The sequence below is a fragment of the Salvelinus namaycush genome, chromosome 6 (assembly GCF_016432855.1).
Source record: "Salvelinus namaycush isolate Seneca chromosome 6, SaNama_1.0, whole genome shotgun sequence".
Lineage (NCBI taxonomy): Eukaryota > Metazoa > Chordata > Actinopteri > Salmoniformes > Salmonidae > Salvelinus > Salvelinus namaycush.
Window position 1 is genome coordinate 30,271,938 of NC_052312.1, and position 17,892 is coordinate 30,289,829.

General features: G+C 43.8%; 1 pseudogene; it reads left to right on the top strand.

The window, feature by feature from the left end:
- Window positions 1-12,008: 12,008 nt before the first annotated feature.
- LOC120049063 lies at window positions 12,009-13,037 on the top strand (annotated as a pseudogene).
- Window positions 13,038-17,892: the final 4,855 nt, after the last annotated feature.

Here is a 17,892-nt window from a genome sequence, read left to right on the forward strand (position 1 = left end):
AAAACATGTTTGTGCCATCTATCAGTGGAAATGTTGTACCAGTTTAACGGGTGTATCGTTATGTTGATGAAAGTTGAGCACATCTTTTGACAGTTCTTCAATTGGTGTAAGTACTTGGTGACAATCCAGAGTTGCACTGTTAAGAACTGACTATGCATTTTCCTGTAGATTAATGACAGCTGGTACACACAAATGTAATGTTTAGTTTTCAATAACTTATTTTCTAAGAGTTACAAGTGTGTTATTGTAGAATTCACAGTAATTTACTGTAGCTACACTGACCTGTTGGTGTAGCCGAGAAGTGGTTATTACAATGACATGGTAACTATCTATAAATGAAATATTGTATGGGTCTTTGGTATCACATGCACTTATGTCAGCCTTTAACAGGGCTGGAGAACTAACCATGTTCAAGCTTAATGTTCATGAACAGAATACAACAGAGCAGATTAACTGGGACAAAATTCCCTCTCATGGGAGACCAAAAAGAGACAGCTGAATGCCACTTTAATAAGCCACACCTGCAATCTTCTGATGGGCTGTTGCTGCTACACTGTAATTCCCAAGGTATTTTGAACTCTACCGCGGGTAGATTTTTTAGGAATAGTTTTTCATATCTGTGTTTTTGCATGTACATTGAGTGATTGTGTGATTAAATGTTATGCTACACAAAGATAAATAATTGTTTTCTAAACTAATCCAATCATTGAATTCCTGCACCCGTTACTGAAATGGTTGTTCCAAATCAAAGAAAATCGTATTGGTCACATACACATGGTTAGCAGATGTTAATGCGAGTGTAGCGAAATGCATGTGCTTCTAGTTCCGACAATGCAGTAATATCTAACAAGTAATCTAACAAATTCACAACAACTACCTTATACACACAAATGTAAGGGATGAATAAGAATATGTACATATAAATATATGGATGAGCGATGGCCGTGCGGCATAGGCAAGATGCAGTAGATGGCATGGAGCAGTATATACATTTGAGATGAGTGATGTAGGATATGTAAACATTATTAAAGTGGCGTTATTTAAAGTGACTAATGACAGGCATAGGCAATATGCAGTAGATGGTGTAGAACAGTATATACATATGAGTTGAGTAATGTAGGATATGTAAACATTAATAAAGTGGCGTTATTTAAGGTGACTAGTGATACCTTTATCAAGTCCATTTATTAAAGTGGCCAGAGATTTGAGTCTGTATGTTGACAGCAGCCTCTCGGTGTTAGTGATGGCTGTTAACAGTCTGATGGCCTTGTAATAGAAGCTGTTTTTCAGTCTCTCGGTCCCTGCTTTGATGCACCTGTACTGACCTCGCCTTCTGGATGATAGCGGGTTGAACAGGCAGTGGGTTGAACAGGCAGTGGTTCGGGTGGTTGTTGTCCTTGATGATCTTTTTGGCCTTCATATGTAGCCTTATGATATATATAATGATAATATTCACCTAGGAACTCACTTCATGAGGCCGAACTCACTTCATGAGGCCACAGGCTTGAAAATGAATGAATTCAACAATGTCTTTGTCACTAGCAAACACAGTCATGGGTGGTAACTCTACAATTAAATCGAAAAGGCACACTGGGAGACTATTGGAGGCGTGGCTTAGTTGGAGTGTTAAATTTAAATATGCCTCACAAAAAAACAGCCTTTGTATTGCTCATATGAAGGTAGTGCATCAACTATTTAAGTTTCTTAACTTTTTAGGTAAACGATTTCCTTAAAATGTTTGAGTAGCCAGAACTTTTTCGGTTTTACAGTGTACTAGTGATTGGACGATTGATACCGGAGCTCCAATGCAGTTTTATGAGTCGACACAATGTACCGATGCTCATTTCAAAAGTATCATTATCACGTGATCAATGACGTTCAAACGTGGTTTTTCAAACCGTGTGTTGAAATTGTTTTGCCTTTGTTCCGGTGCTTCGATTCCAAGTTGGTTTCAAACACCGACCTCTACTTGACACTGTAATTACAATGTATAGTTAGGACTTTTTTATGCAGTCATCTGAATTGTAGCTCAGCAGGTAGAGTCAGGGTCTTGGGGACCAGAACACTCACAGACGACAGGGAAAGGTGTCGGATCCTGGTGAAGGCATATTATTTAGAAAAATAGTTGTGACACCACACTTACTGCACATTATTGTTCAAACAACTTGTTTTATTTAGTAAGGTATAAGCTTCTATCCTAAATATTGACATAGATTCACAGTTCAGTTTTAGCAAAAAAACTGGGGATTGGGAATCACAGCAAAAAAGGGACACATCACGGAAGTTGAAAAACCTGTAACAGATAGACCCACGATTATCCACTGCGTCTCGGAGATTTGATATATTGTGTAATAAACTTCTTTATGAACGTCAACTGCTTTTCATTGCTGACCAGCAGATGTCACTAATGTGCATTGTGGTAAAAGCTCAGAGTAATAAACCTTATTCCGCCACAATTTGGTAAAAGCCCATCACTAAAATAAAATAAAATCCAATTATATTTGTCACATAGTGATGGCTGTTAAACAGTCTGATGGCCTTGAGATAGAAGCTGTCTTTCAGTCTCTCGGTCCCCGCTTTGATGCACCTGTACTGACCTCGCCTTCTGGATGATAACGGGGTGAACAGGCAGTGGCTCGGGTGGTTGTTGTCCTTGATGATCTTTTTGGCCTTCCTGTGACATCGGGTGGTGTAGGTGTCCTGGAGGGCAGGTAGTTTGCCCACGGTGATGTGTTGTGCAGACCTCACTACCCTCTGGAGAGCCTTACGGTTGTGGGCGGAGCAGTTGCCGTACCAGGCGGTGATACAGCCCGACAGGATGCTCTCGATTGTGCATCTGTAAAAGTTTGTGAGTGTTTTTGGTGACAAGCCAAATTTCTTCAGCCTCCTGAGGTTGAAGAGGCGCTGCTGCGCCTTCTTCACCACGCTGTCTGTGTGGGTGGACCATTTCAGTTTGTCCGTGATGTGTACACCGAGGAACTTAAAACTTTCCACCCTCTCCACTACTGTCCCATCGATGTGGATAGGGGGCTGCTCCCTCTGCTGTTTCCTGAAGTCCACGATCATCTTCTTTGTTTTGTTGACATTGAGTGTTGAGGTTATTTTCCTGACACCACACTTTGAGGGCCCTCACCTCCTCCCTGTAGGCCTTCTCGTCGTTGTTGGTAATCAAGCCTACCACTGTAGTATCGTCTGCAAACTTGATGATTGAGTTGGAGGCGGGAATGGCCACGCAGTCATGGGTGAACAGGGAGTACAGGAGAGGGCTGAGAACGCACCCTTGTGGGGCCCCAGTGTTGAGGATCAGTGGGGTGGAGATGTTGTTACCTACCCTCACCACCTGGGGGCGGCCCGTCAGGAAGTCCAGGACCCGGTTGCACAGGGCGGGGTCGAGACCCAGGGTCTCGAGCTTAATGACGAGTTTGGAGGGTACTATGGTGTTAAATGCTGAGCTGTATTTGATGAACAGCATTCTTACATAGGTATTCCTCTTGTCCAGATGGGTTAGGGCAGTGTGCAGTGTGATTGCGATTGCGTTGTCTGTGGACCTATTGGGGCGGTAATCAAATTGGAGTGGGTCTAGGGTGTCAGGTAGGGTGGAGGGGATATTGGGAACGGGAACAATGGTGGCCCTCTTGAAGCATGTGGGAACAGCAGACTGGGATAAGGATGGATTGAATATGTCCATAAACACACCAGCCAGCTGGTCTGCGCATACTCTGAGGACGCGGCTGGGGAAGCCATCTGGGCCTGCAGCCTTGCGAGGGTTAACACGTTTAAATGTTTTACTCACGTTGGCTGCAGTGAAGGAGAGCCTGCAGGTTTTGGTAGCTGGCTGTGTCAGTGGCACTGTATTGTCCTCAAAGCGAGCAAAGAAGTTGTTTAGTTTGTCTGGGAGCAAGACATCGTGGTCCGCGACGGGGCTGGTTTTTCTTTTGTAGTCCATGATTGACTGTAGACCCTGCCACATACCTCTCGTGTCTGAGCCGTTGAATTGCGACTCTACTTTGTCTCTATACTGATGCTTAGCTTGTTTGAGGGAATAGCTACACTGTTTGTATTCGGTCTTGTTTCCGGTCACCTTGCCCTGATTAAAAGCAGTGGTTCGCGCTGCCATCAATCCATGGTTTCTGGTTGGGGAATGTTTTAATAGACGCTGTAGGTACAACATCACCGATGCACTTCACTCACCGAATCAGCGTATTCATCAATGTTGTTGTTCGACGCTATGCGGAACATATCCCAGTCCATGTGATCGAAGCAATCTTGAAGTTTGGAATCCGATTGGTCGGACCAGCGTTGAACAGACCTGAACACGGGTGCTTCCTGTTTTAGTTTTTGTCTATAGGCTGGGAGCAACAAAATGGAGTCGTGGTCAGATTTTCTGAAAGGAGGGCGGGGGAGGACTTTATATGCGTCGCGGAAGTTAGAATAACAATGATCCAGGGTTTTGCCAGCCCGGGTCGCGCAATCGATATGCTAATACAATTTAGGGAGCCTTGTTTTCAGATTAGCCTTGTTAAAATCCCCAGCTACAATAAATGTAGCCTCAGGATATGTGGTTTCCAGTTTACATAGAGTCAAATAAAGTTTGTTCAGGGCCGTCGATGTGTCTGCTTGGGGGGGAATATACACGACTGTGATTATGATTGAAGAGAATTCTCTTGGTAGATAATGCGGTCGGCATTTGATTGTGAGCAATTCTAAGTCAGGTGAACAAAAGGACTTGAGTTCCTGTATGTTGTTATGATCACACCACGTCTCGTTAATCATAAGGCATACACCCCTGCCCTTCTTCTTACCAGAGAGATGCTTGTTTCTTTCGGCGCGATGCGTGAAGAAACCAGGTGGCTGTACCGACTCCGATAGCGTGTCTCGAGTGAGCCATGTTTCCGTGAAACAAAGAACGTTACAGTCTCTGATGTCTCTCTGGAAGGCAACCCTTGCTCGGATTTTGTCTACCTTGTTGTCAAGAGACTGGACATTGGCGAGTAGTATGCTCGGGAGCGGTGCGCGATGTGCCCGTCTACGGAGCATGACCAGAAGACCGCTCCGTCTGCCCCTTCTGCGGCGCCGTTGTTTTGGGTCGCCGGCTGGGATCCGATCCATTGTCCTGGGGGGTGGGCCAAGCAGAGGATCCGCTTCGGGAAAGTCGTATTCCTGGTCGTAATGTTGGTGAGTTGACGTTGCTTTTATATCCAATAGTTCCTCCCGACTGTATGTAATAAAACCTAAGATTTCCTGGGGTAACAATGTAAGAAATAACACATAAAAAAACGAAATACTGCATAGTTTCGTAGGAAAGCGAAGCGAGGCGGCCATCTCTGTCGGCGCCGGATGTATGTGTATGTGCACTCAGTGTATAGCTGCCATAGTATGCATGTTGTCAACAGAAGAGTCAGTGAAAGCGATAGGTTACTGGCATGTATTGCTAGTGGCAGTAAGTTGCCTGTAAATTACTGGAAACATTTTGTCAGTAAATGGTTTCCAGTTAAAAATGGACTAATTCACACTAACTTCTGGCAACAAGTTGCCATTAAATTACTGGAAAATCTTTAAAGTACAGCTCACCAGTGACACATCCTCTTAAAACATTTGCAGACCAGACGGCAATAAAGGAGGCGCTCAACTTATATTGGCATAACCATCAAACACTTAAACTGCTACAACACTTCCACTGACAGTTGGCACAAATACACATATAATTGACCACGCCCCAAATATGCTAATAGCCCCACCAGTAAATTGCCCCCACCTACCAAAGCGCAGCGATGATCGTACCTTATATTCAAAATATTGGGTGGAAAATTATCCCATTATAACTACAAGGTACCAAACTATAGCATGTGAGTTTTCTGAATAGGAAGTCCAGAGCAGGAGTGGAACAGCTGCCTAATGGTGGCTATTCAGTAGTGATGTGGAAATTAAGCTTCCTTATGCATTGAGCATTTCCAGCCAATTGTGTCGAAAATAGGTTCATTACTCAAGGCTTTAATCAACACATTGTACACTAGTGGCACCTGCTGGTCAAAATAATTTAGAGCAGCCAAAGTATTATAAATGACATCATACACACCATAGTCCACGTGATCAAAACAGTCTTTGAGCATAGATTCTGATTGGTCAGACCTGCGTTGTACAGATCTGACCACCGGAACTTCCCTAATGAGTCTTTGTTTATAGGCGGGGAGGAGCAAAATGGAGTTGTAGTCAGATTTGCCGGAAGGAGGACGAGAGATGGCCTTATATCCTTGTCAAAAAAGGTGTGTAGCAGTGGTCAAGAGTGAAATTTCCACGAGTTGGACAGTCAATGTGTTGATAGTAATTTGGGAGCACGGATATCAAATAACTTTTGTTAAAGTCCCCCGTGACAATGAACTCTGCATCCGGGTACGCAGTCTCCAGTTTGTTTAGGGTCCAATGAAGATTTTTGGTGTCGACTTCGGGCGGGATTTAAACAGCCATGGCAATAATGCCTGAGAACTCTCTTGGAAGGTAAAGAGAGCAGCATTTGATGATCAAGTATTCCAAGTCGAGAGAGCACAAGCTCGAAGTTCCTGTACGCTTCCCCCATCGCACCACTTGTAATTGGTCATGAAGCTGACACCACCGCCTTTGTTCTTGCCAGAGAGAGTCCGCTTCCTATCCGCTCGATGAACTGTAAAACCCGCTGGTTATATACAGTGGGGAGAACAAGTATTTGATACACTGCCGATTTGCAGGTTTTCCTACTTACAAAGCATCTAGAGGTCTGTAATTTTTATCATAGGTACACTTCAACTGTGAGAGACGGAGTCTAAACAAAAATCTAGAAAATCACATTGTATGATTTTTAAGTAATTAATTTGCAATTTATTGCATGACATAAGTATTTGATACATCAGAAAAGCAGAACTTAATATTTGGTACAGAAACCTTTGTTTGCATCATACGTTTCCTGTAGTTCTTGACCAGGTTTGCACACACTGCAGCAGGGATTTTGGAGGAATGGGAGAAGGTCATGTGGTCTGATGAGACAAAAATAGAGCTTTTTGGTCTAAACTTCCCAAATACAGGTGTACCAAGCGTGTAGCGTCATACCGAAGAAGACTCGAGGCTGTAGTTGCTGCCAAAGGTGCTTCAACAAAGTACTGAGTAAAGGGTCTGAATACTTATGTAAATGTTATATTTCAGTTTTTATTTGTAATAATTAGCAAAAATTTACAAAAACCTGTTTTTGCTTTGTCATTGTGGGGTAATGTGTGTAGATTGGCGAGGGGAAAAAAACAATTGAATCAATTTTAGAATAAGGCTGTAACGTAACAAAATGTTGAAAAAGTGAAGGGGTATGAATACTTTCCGAATGCACTGTATAAGTGAATTTGTCCCAATACTTGTTGTCCTCTAAAATTGGGGGACTATGTACAGTAGCCTACAAAAAGTACTGTAATTTCTAAATGGTTCATAGTCATTGTATCATTTCAAATCCAAAGTGCAGAGCCAAAACAAACAAACAATGTGTCACTGTCCCAATACTTTTGGAGCTCACTATATTGTGCCATATCACAACGTGTTGCTGTACTCATGAGCAGCATGATTTTCCATGTTTGAAGCGGGCCTATAGGCATATTTTTTGGCAAGACAGTTGTGCATAGCTGCATCTCACTGTAGTAGGCTATGTTTTGGTTACTACGTTTATCTACGTTTATTTACTGTAAATGTAACTAGCCTAAATATAGATTGTACCATGCCTTTATTGATCTGATATTTTGTTTACTAGGCATATTTGGTACAACTGTTTTGTTCTGTGTGATGAAATTTTCCTGTATTACCAAATGAGGAGAGTTACAAACTACACACCAGTCAGAGTTATACTTAAACTTCATCTTTAATGAGCTTTAAGCTTTAGCCTTTGACTTTCAACAATTCACTATCTATAATGCATTTTGAGAGTCCCAACATAATGGCAACTGAGATCTTTTATAGCAAAGATCCACCCCCCTAGTCGACATGACAAACCACAGATAATAGGAACTGTTCACAAAGAAAGACTTTTACTTGAGAGCGGAGTATCCCATAGCCAGATAGCATTCGCTATAAATTATCGTTCAGTTTGGTCTCTAAGACGAGGTTCTAATCTCGTTCCTGGTACTTCATAGTACAAAAACACCAACTCATCCAATGGCATATATCAATTGTCAACTCTAGATACGCCCATCTCAAGTAAACCCCCTCTTGACCCCACTCCTGGACAAGCTCACTGAGGGGAGTGAGCCTCTAGGTCATACACTATCTCAAGATAAGTGCAACATCAGAGGGGACATACGATGGTTCCAGACACTGCCATACACCTCCCCCAATGGGAAAAGGAGGGAGTGACTGGCACACAGACATTGTGGAGACAAGTAATTGGTTCCCCATTAATCACGCCATCCCTTCACATGGTTTAAGAATAGGTAAAGACACATTCACATATGAAGACAATGTTCCATTCTGTCCTCTTCCCTTTCTGATATTCTGCATAGCACCAGGGACATGTGAAAGATAAGCCTGACCTCTCCCCTCTCTGGGCCCCAAGTGACTGAGCCCTAGCTGAGAAGAGAAAAGTGCAGCTGCCAACACTATAGCCCAAAGGGATACATTCTAATGACAAGTATCTCACACAAGCATATTATGTGAATAAAACATCTTATCTATGTTACCCAACTAATTCTGATTCATCTGCCACATCTGTTCGCATTCATTCATTTGCATTTGCAGTTTTGTCAGTATTCTAAGCCAAAATTCAATATTTTTGTTTGCATGCATGAATAACTAGGCTACTACTTTTAGCATTTAGTTTGCATTATTTTGGTAATACAGGTCCCCTGTGGATCAGTTGGTAGAACATGGTGATTGCAATGCCAGGGTAGTGGGTTTGACGGGGAACCAGTATGGGAAAAAAAGTATGAAAATGTATGCACTCACTACTGTAAGATGCTCTGGATAAGAGTGTCTGCTAAATGAGTAAAATGTGTGTATGGCTGCATTCACAAAATAAAATGTATGTCAATTATGCCTTTTAAAGTAAAATATTCTCAATGACATTTAACACCTGGGTTTTCACATAGCCCCCTACAAAGGCCAGTGTGGCCCAAGAGGCTATGTTGAGAGGGCGTTCAATCGGAGGGGCTGAAATTGAAACCGTCAGGGTGATGGTAATGTTGGTTTGTATGCTTGACAGATTGCCCAGACACTCTCCCTATATTGATGGGGGAAAACTAGGGCATTCCTTATCACTGTTTCTACAATGTTTTCTTTTTCCAAAGTCGTTTTTCTCATTCTGAAGGTTTTATTTCTGTCTGGATGCCTCCACTCTCTATTTATATAACCGGTGAGGCATGCTGGTGGCATCACTGTTTGGCTAAAGGAGAGAGAGCCATTGATTAAACTGTCCCAATAAAAAGGCCACAGCAATTTTGTGTTTTGAAAATAATAAACATATAGTTTGAATATCATGAAAAATATTCAAATCAAATCAAATCAATTTATATATCCCTTCTTACATCAGCTGATATCTCAAAGTGCTGTACAGAAACCCAGCCTAAACCCCCAAACAGCAAGCAATGCAGGTGTAGAAGCCCGGTGGCTAGGAAAAACTCCCTAGAAAGGCCAAAACCTATGAAGAAACCTAGAGAGGAACCAGGCTATGAGGTGTGGCCAGTCTTCTTCTGGCTGTGCAGGGTGGAGATTATAACAGAACATGGCCAAGATGTTAAAATGTTCATAAATTACCAGCATGGTCAAATAATAATAATCACAGTAGTTGTCGAGGGTGCAGCAAGTCAGCACCTCAGGAGTAAATGTCAGTTGGATTTTCATAGCCGATCATTAAGGATATCTCTACCGCTCCTGCAGTCTCTAGAAAGTTGAAAACAGCAGGTCTGGGACAGGTAGCACGTCCGGTGAACAGGTCAGGGTTCCATAGCCGCAGGCAGAACAGTTGAAACTGGAGCAGCAACACGGCCAGGTGGACTGAGGACAGCAAGGAGTCATCATGCCAGGTAGTCCTGAGGCATGGTCCTAGGGCTCAGGTCCTCCGAGAGAGAGAAAGAAAGAGAGAATTAGAGAGAGCATACTTAAATTCACACAGGACACCGGATAAGACAGGAGAAGTACTCCAGATATAACAAACTGACCCTAGCCCCCCGACACATAAACTACTGCAGCATAAATACTGGAGGCTGAGACAGGAGGGGTCAGGAGACACTGTGGCCCCATCCTATGATACCCCCGGACAGGACTAAACAGGCAGGATATAACCCCATCCACTTTGCCAAAGCACAGCCCCCACACCACTAGAGGGATAACTTCAACCACCAACTTATCATCCTGAGACAAGGCCGAGTATAGCCCACAAAGATCTCCACCACGGCACAACCCAAGGGGGTTGTAAAAGATGCATGCTTTTGCTAGTAGAGTTTTTTTTTCAATTTGCAAAGGAGAAAATCCATATTCTGTCCTTTATGATCCAGTATTTACAGGTTTCTCTCTGCATAATGAAATGTACTTTGGACCCAGCAGCTTGCCATAGTTTGGTCACAAACAAGGAAGTATATTACGTTGAAAATTCAGAGAAACAAATTAGTGAATGTAATGCATTTAAACACTGTATTTCTAGTTTATTTTACATAAAACAATTTGGATGCATACAATGCAGTCCAGTAGAAACTGATACAATGAAATTGACTATTATGGGTTAAGGACATTGCACGAGAACTTCTGTCAATGCAGGCATGCTAGCTAGCTAACTTGCTAGTTTAGCTGAACAGTGATGGGTGAAAATGCACTCCCCTCACTGGCTAGGTATCTAAAACGCTGGAGGAGTTTGATGTGGAGGAGAGGCCCTCCAGTGTTCTAGAGAAAAAGTGCCCTAACCTGAGAGTCATCCAGTCTGCAGTGAAGGCCCTTCATGCACAACAACATAGTAAACACACACAGGCTGAAATGCATTAGATTAGGCTAATACATGGTATATTTATAATAATGTATACAGTTATATTATAGTTATCTATATTAATATAACCTTTCAAATGTATTAATGTACACCACATGACCAAAAGTATGTGGACACCTGGTCGTCGAACATCTCATTCCAAAATCATGGGCATAAATATGGAGTTGGTCCCCCCTTTGATGCTATAACAGCCTCCACTCTTCTGGGAAGGCTTTCCACTAGATGTTGGAACATTGCTGCAGGGACTTGCTTCCATTCAGCCACACGAGCATTAGTGAGGTTAGGCACTGATGTTGGGCGATTAGGCCTGGCTCGCAGTTGGCGTTCCAATTCATCCCAAAGGTGTCTTATGGGGTTGAGGTCAGGGCTCTGTGCAGGCCAGTCAAGTTCTTCCAGACCGATCTCGACAAACCATTTCTGTATGGACCTCACTTTGAGCACGGGGGCATTGTCATGCTGAAACAGGAAAGGACCTTCCCGAAACTGTTGCCACAAAGTTGGTAGCGAAGAATCGTCTAGAATGTCATTGTATGCTGTAGCGTTAAGATTTACCTTCACTGGAACTAAGGGGCCTAGGCCGAACCATGAAACACAGCCCCAGACCATTATTCCTCCTCCACCAAACTTTACAGTTGGCACTATGCATTCAGGCAGGTAGCGTTTCTCCTGGCATCCGCCAAACCCATATTGGTCCGTCGGACTGCAAGATGGTGAAGCGTGATTCATCACTCCAGAGAGCGCATTTCCACTGCTCCAGAGTCCAATGGCGGCGAGCTTTACACCACTCCAGCCGATGCTTGACATTGCACATGGTAATCTTAGGCATGTGCGGCTGCTCGGCCATGGAAACCCATTTCATGAAGGTCCCGACGAACAGTTTTTCTGCTGATGTTACTTCCAGAGGCAGTTTGGAACTGAGTGTTGGAACAGACGATTTTTATCCTTGTGGTATTCTTTTCATGAATTACTATGTCACCTGTTGTCATACAGAGCATGCATACAGTACAGTATGTGCTATTAAAATGCAAGCATAATGGGATATTCCTTCTCTCAAACTCTGCACATAGTGGATGGTCTGGGGATGCACTATGAGAAACTGTGTATCTGTAGTGGGGGCAGACCCAAATTCCTTACCCAGGATAATCCCTATGTGCTGGGGATACGAGACACAAACTGCCCAGGTACTTGACAATGGCTTCCTAGTACAGATGTTCTTGTTTAGCAGTTAATCTAGTACTCATGATGCATTTTGTGCTGGCAGGAGTTTTAGAAGCGGTTATCCAAAGCCAAGCAAATTGTAGTCGTTGGAAACGGAGGGATTGCCTTGAAACTAGTGTGAGTATATCGACATTCTGCCAATCTTTTGTCTGAATTGGTCTTGTTCTAAAATCTCAAATGTGTATATATTATAGTTAAATGTACTGTATATTTTCCGTTCAGGTATGAGGTGGGAGGTTGTGAGGTGATCTGGGCAGTGAAAGGCAAGGCTATAGGAAACACCTTCTTTGACGCGGGAGCCGACCAGTTCCTCATCCCCCCTGGACACAGACAAACCAGAGAGAGCTGCTACTTGTAAGAGGGCTCGCTACACCATAGAGGGGCCTGCAGCTACGCAGGGCCTTGCTGTACTGTAGGTGGCGACAGACAAGGCCAGAGTAGAGGGTTGGAAGAGCCAGGCAGTGCCCTGGGACCTTACTGGCATGAAGGCATCAGTCTGAGAGGAGCAGAGGAGGTAAGTGTGCCTCTTTGTGTTCACAATTATAGAATACAACATTAATATTATATTGTTTTAGTAAAGCAATTTTATTCATTTATAGATGGTTTATAAATCTGTTATAAAAAGATAACACATTGGTTGAAATTTATCCATCCAGAGATGGGAATTTGTCTGGAACGAGGAAAGAAAGGTCAGCCTGGAGTAGTAATTCATAGTAACCTAAGTTGTTTTAACTCTTGTTGTGGCCAGGTGTCTCACAGGTTGTCAGTGGAGTACCAGTCTGAGGTGAAACAGATCTACACTCACCAGGACTTCCTGCGTCACCACTTGCCTCACAGACAGTAGACAGTGGTGAGAGGAACCTATGACAGTGTGAAAGAGATGGAAATAAGTGACTGAATATGATGTGCTGAAAATGTGTTAATTTCCATTAATTAAATATACTGAACAAAAATATGAATGCAACAATTTCAAAGATTTTACTGAGTTACAGGTCATATAAGAAAATCAGTAAATTGAAATAAAATCATTAGGCCCTAGTCTACTGATTTCACATATGATTGCAGATATTGTCACGCCCGTGTGTAGAGACGGACCAAGGCGCAGCGTGATCTGGGTTCCACATCTTTTATTAGAAATAAGTGAACCACACAACAAAACAATAAAGACTAAAACGAAACGACAATGGAGTGCTAACATGCAACTACACATAAACAATATCCCACAAAACACAGGTGGAAAAATGCTACTTAAATATGATCCCCAATTAGAGACAACGATAGCCAGCTGCCTCTAATTGGGAATCATACCAAACACCAACATAGAAAACAAAACTAGAACCCCACATAGAAAATATAAACTAGACTAGCCCCCAGTCACGCCCTGACCTACTCTACCATAGAAAATAAGGGCTCTCTATGGTCAGGACTTGACAGATATGCATCTTTTGGCCACAGATACCTTAAAAAAAGGTAGGGGTGTGGATCAGAACCACATCCTTAGCATAGAGTTGATCAGGCTATTGATTGTGGCCTGTGGAATGTTATGTCCCACTCCTCTTCAATGGCTGTGCGAAGTTGTTGGATATTGGCGGGAACTGGAACACGCTGTCGTACACGACGATCCAGAGAATCTCAAACATACACAATGGGTGACATGTCTGGTGAGTATGTAGGCCATGGAAGAACTGGGACATTTTCAGCTTCCAGGAATTGTGTACAGATCCTTGCGACATGGGGCCATGCATTATCATGCTGAAACATGAGGTGATGGCAGCAGATGAATGGCTTGACAAGGATCCCGTCACGGTATCTGTACATTCAAATTGCCATCGATAAAATGCAATTGTGTTCGCTGTCCATAGACTGGGGCACTCTGTTCACAACGTTGACATCAGCAAACCGCTCGACCACACAACGCCATACACTTGGTCTGCGGATGTACTGACAAATTCAATTCTCTGGCAACAGCTCTAGTAGACATTTTTGCAGTCAAAACTTGAGACATCTGTGGCATTGTGTTGTGTGACAAAACTGCACATTTTAGAGTGGTGTTTTGTCCCCAGCACAAGGTGCACCTGGGTAATGATCATGCAGTTTAATCAGCTTCTTGATATGCCACACCTGTCAAGTCGATGGATTATCTTGGCAAAGGAGAAATTCTCACTAACAGGGATGTAAACAAATTTGTGCCAAAAATTTTAGAGAAATAAGCATTTTGTGCATATGAACATTTCCGGGATTTTTTATTTTAGCTCATGAAACATGGGACCAACACTTTACATGTTGCGTTCATGTTTTTGTTCGTTTAGTTGATTTATCTTTTCATCCACTGTGCTGTTTTCCCCAACTATAGGCTCTTGGCCAGTGTACGCTCAGCTGACCAATCGGAAGACGTTTGGCTGAGACTTCATCGTCAGTGCCACAGGAGTCGTGCCAAACACCGAACCTTTTCTCCATGGAAACAACATAAGTAAAATAAGTAAAACAGATGCTAGATGTTTCATATAATCCATTACTTCATGACAACTCATGCCACTTCTACACAGAAGCAGTATTTACCAATATTTGTCTATACATATTCTGTTCAGTTTGCGTTGGCTGAGGACTCTGGGCGGAGAGTGGACGACCACATGATGACAGAACCAGACATTTACTCTGCTGGAGACGTATGTACAGCAGGCTCGGAGCCAAGCCACCTCTGGCAGCAGGTACACAAACCACACTGAATCTCTTCTAATGACGTTATGCTGCGTCTGACTATTCCTTTGGGTATGAGGCCTTTGGATTTTGTGGTGAAACCATATATCCTGAGGCTGCATTTATTGTAGCTGGGGATTTTAACAAAGCTAATTTGAGAACAAGGCTACCTAAATTCTATCAACACATTGACTGTAACGCGCGCACGGGCAATACACTGGACCACTGCTACTCTAACTACCGCGAAGCATACAAGGCCCTCCCCTGCCCTCCCTTCGGCAAATCCAACCACGACTCCATTTTGCTCCTACCATCCTACAGGCATAAACTCAAACAGGATGTACCCCGTGACTTGTAGCATCCGCTACAAGACCATGGTGCTTGCCTACGGAGCTGTGAGGGGAACGGCACCTCCGTACCTTCAGGCTCTGATCAGGCCCTACACCCAAACAAGGGCACTGCGTTCATCCACCTCTGGCCTGCTCGCCTCCCTACCTCTGAGGAAGTACAGTTCCCGCTCAGCCCAGTCAAAACTGTTCGCTGCTCTGGCACCCCAATGGTGGAACAAACTCCCTCACGACGCCAGGTCAGCGGAGTCAATCACCACCTTCCGGAGACACCTGAAACCCCACCTCTTTAAGGAATACCTAGGATAGGATAAAGTAATCCTTCTAACCCCCCCCCCCCCCCCCCCCCCCCCTTAAAAGATTTAGATGCACTATTGTAAAGTGGCTGTTCCACTGGATATCATAAGGTGAATGCACCAATTTGTAAGTCGCTCTGGATAAGAGCGTCTGCTAAATGACTTAAATGTAAATGTAAATGTAGAACCATTCAACGCTGGTCTGATCAATTGGAATCCACGCTTCACGATTGTTTTGATCACACGGACCGGGAAATGTTCTGGGAAGCCACAGAAAATGACATCGAAGTGCATTGGAGATGTTGTACCCATTGTGACTATTAAAACCTACCCTAACCAGAAACCGTGGATAGATGGCGGCATTTGCGCAAAACTGAAAGCACAAACCACAGCATTTAACCATGGAAAGATGACGAAGAATATGGCCAAATATAAACAGTGTAGTTATTCCCTCCACAAGGCAATCAAACAAGCGAAATGTCGGTATAGGGACAAAGTGGAGTCGCAATTCCACGGCTCAGACATGAGACGTATGTGGCAGGGTCTACAGGCAATTACGGACTACTAAAAGAAAATCGTCCACGTCACGGACACCGACGTCTTGCTTACAGACAAACTAAACACTTTCTTTGAGGATAATACAGTGCCACCGACGCGGCCCGCTACCAAGGACTGCGGGCCCCCCCTCTCCTTCTCCGTGGCTGACGTGAGTAAGACATTTAAACGTGCTAACCCTCACAAGGCTGCTGGCCCAGATGGCATCCCTAGCCGCGTCCTCAGAGCATGCGCAGACCAGCTGGCTGGACATATTCAATCGCTCCCTATCCCAGTCTGCTGTCACCACATGCTTCAAGATGGCCACCATTGTTCCTGTACCCAAGAAGGCAAAGATAACTGAACTAAATGACTATTGCTCCATAGCACTCACTTCTGTCATCATGAAGTGCTTTGAGAGACTAGTCAAGGATCATATCACCTCCACCTTACCTGCCACCCTAGACCCACTTCAGTTTGCATACCCCCCCAACAGGTCCACAGACGATGCAATCGCCATCACACTACACACTGCCCTATCCCATCTGGACAAGAGGAATACCTATTTAAGAATGCTGTTTATTGACTACAGCTCAGCAATGAACACCATAGTACCATCCAAGCTCATCATTAAGCTTGAGGCCCTGGGTCTCAACCCTGCCCTGTGCAATTGGGTCCTGGACTTTCTGACGGGCCGCCCACAGGTGGTGAAGGTATGAAACATCTCCACTTCACTGACCCCCAACACTGGGGCCCCACATGGGTGCATGCTCAGCCCCCTCCTGTACTCCCTGTTCACCCATGACTGAGTGGCCATGCCCGCCTCCAACTCAATCATCAAGTTTGCAGATGACACAACAGTAGTGGGCTTGTTTACCAACAACGATGAGACAGCCTACAGGGAGGAGGTGAGGGCACTTGGAGTGTGGTGTCAGGAAAACAAAACATAGGAGATGATCGTGGACTTCAGGAAACAGCAGAGGGAGCACCCCCCTATCCACGCCGACGGGACAGTAGTGGAGAAGGTGGAAAGTTAAGTTCCTCGGCGTACACATCACGGGCAAACTGAAATGGTCTACCCACACAGACAGTGTGGGGTGAAGAGGGCGCAACAGCGCCTCTTCAACCTCAGGAGGCTGTAGAAATTTGGCTTGTTACCTAAAACCCTCAAACTTTTACAGATGCACAATTGATGGAGGATGTTGTTTTTTGATGTTAACTTTTTCCCAAAAACATTTGACACGCGCATACAGTTAGGCCCTAAAGCTTCGGCCTACGCACTAATGCCAGATAAAAATAATGTTTTTTAAAATTTTTATCTCAATGTAGCCTATAGATATGAATTGTACAATAATTATCAATTTTTATTGTGCACCGTTTTCTCTTTATTCAACCATCACGCAACCCACTCCCCCAATCATCCACACTATTTCATGACCCCGAAAATGGATATAACAGCAGATTGCGGGTTATGAGTCAACCCGCTTGTGTGTGATCCATGCGTTTGATAACGAAAACCACATGTTAATGCAAGGTGTAACCAGGGCTATAAATATACCTTTGTTGAGAAAGGGCATTGGCAAGTTTAGAACCTGTGACGTTCTGGTCCCTGTCCCAGTGCCTAGTCTACTGCGCAAGCAATTGGGAGGGCACAACACATTTTTTATCTATATAAAGCTGTTCAGTCAAGTAGAATTGTAATTAGTAAGGTTGGAAAACAAAAGCTGCATTGGCATTCGAACTGGCAACCTTGTGTGTCGCAACCCAACCTCCCTAAAGGTGGCTATTCTTTATTTTACTCTCACCTGTAAACTTCACCCCTTCA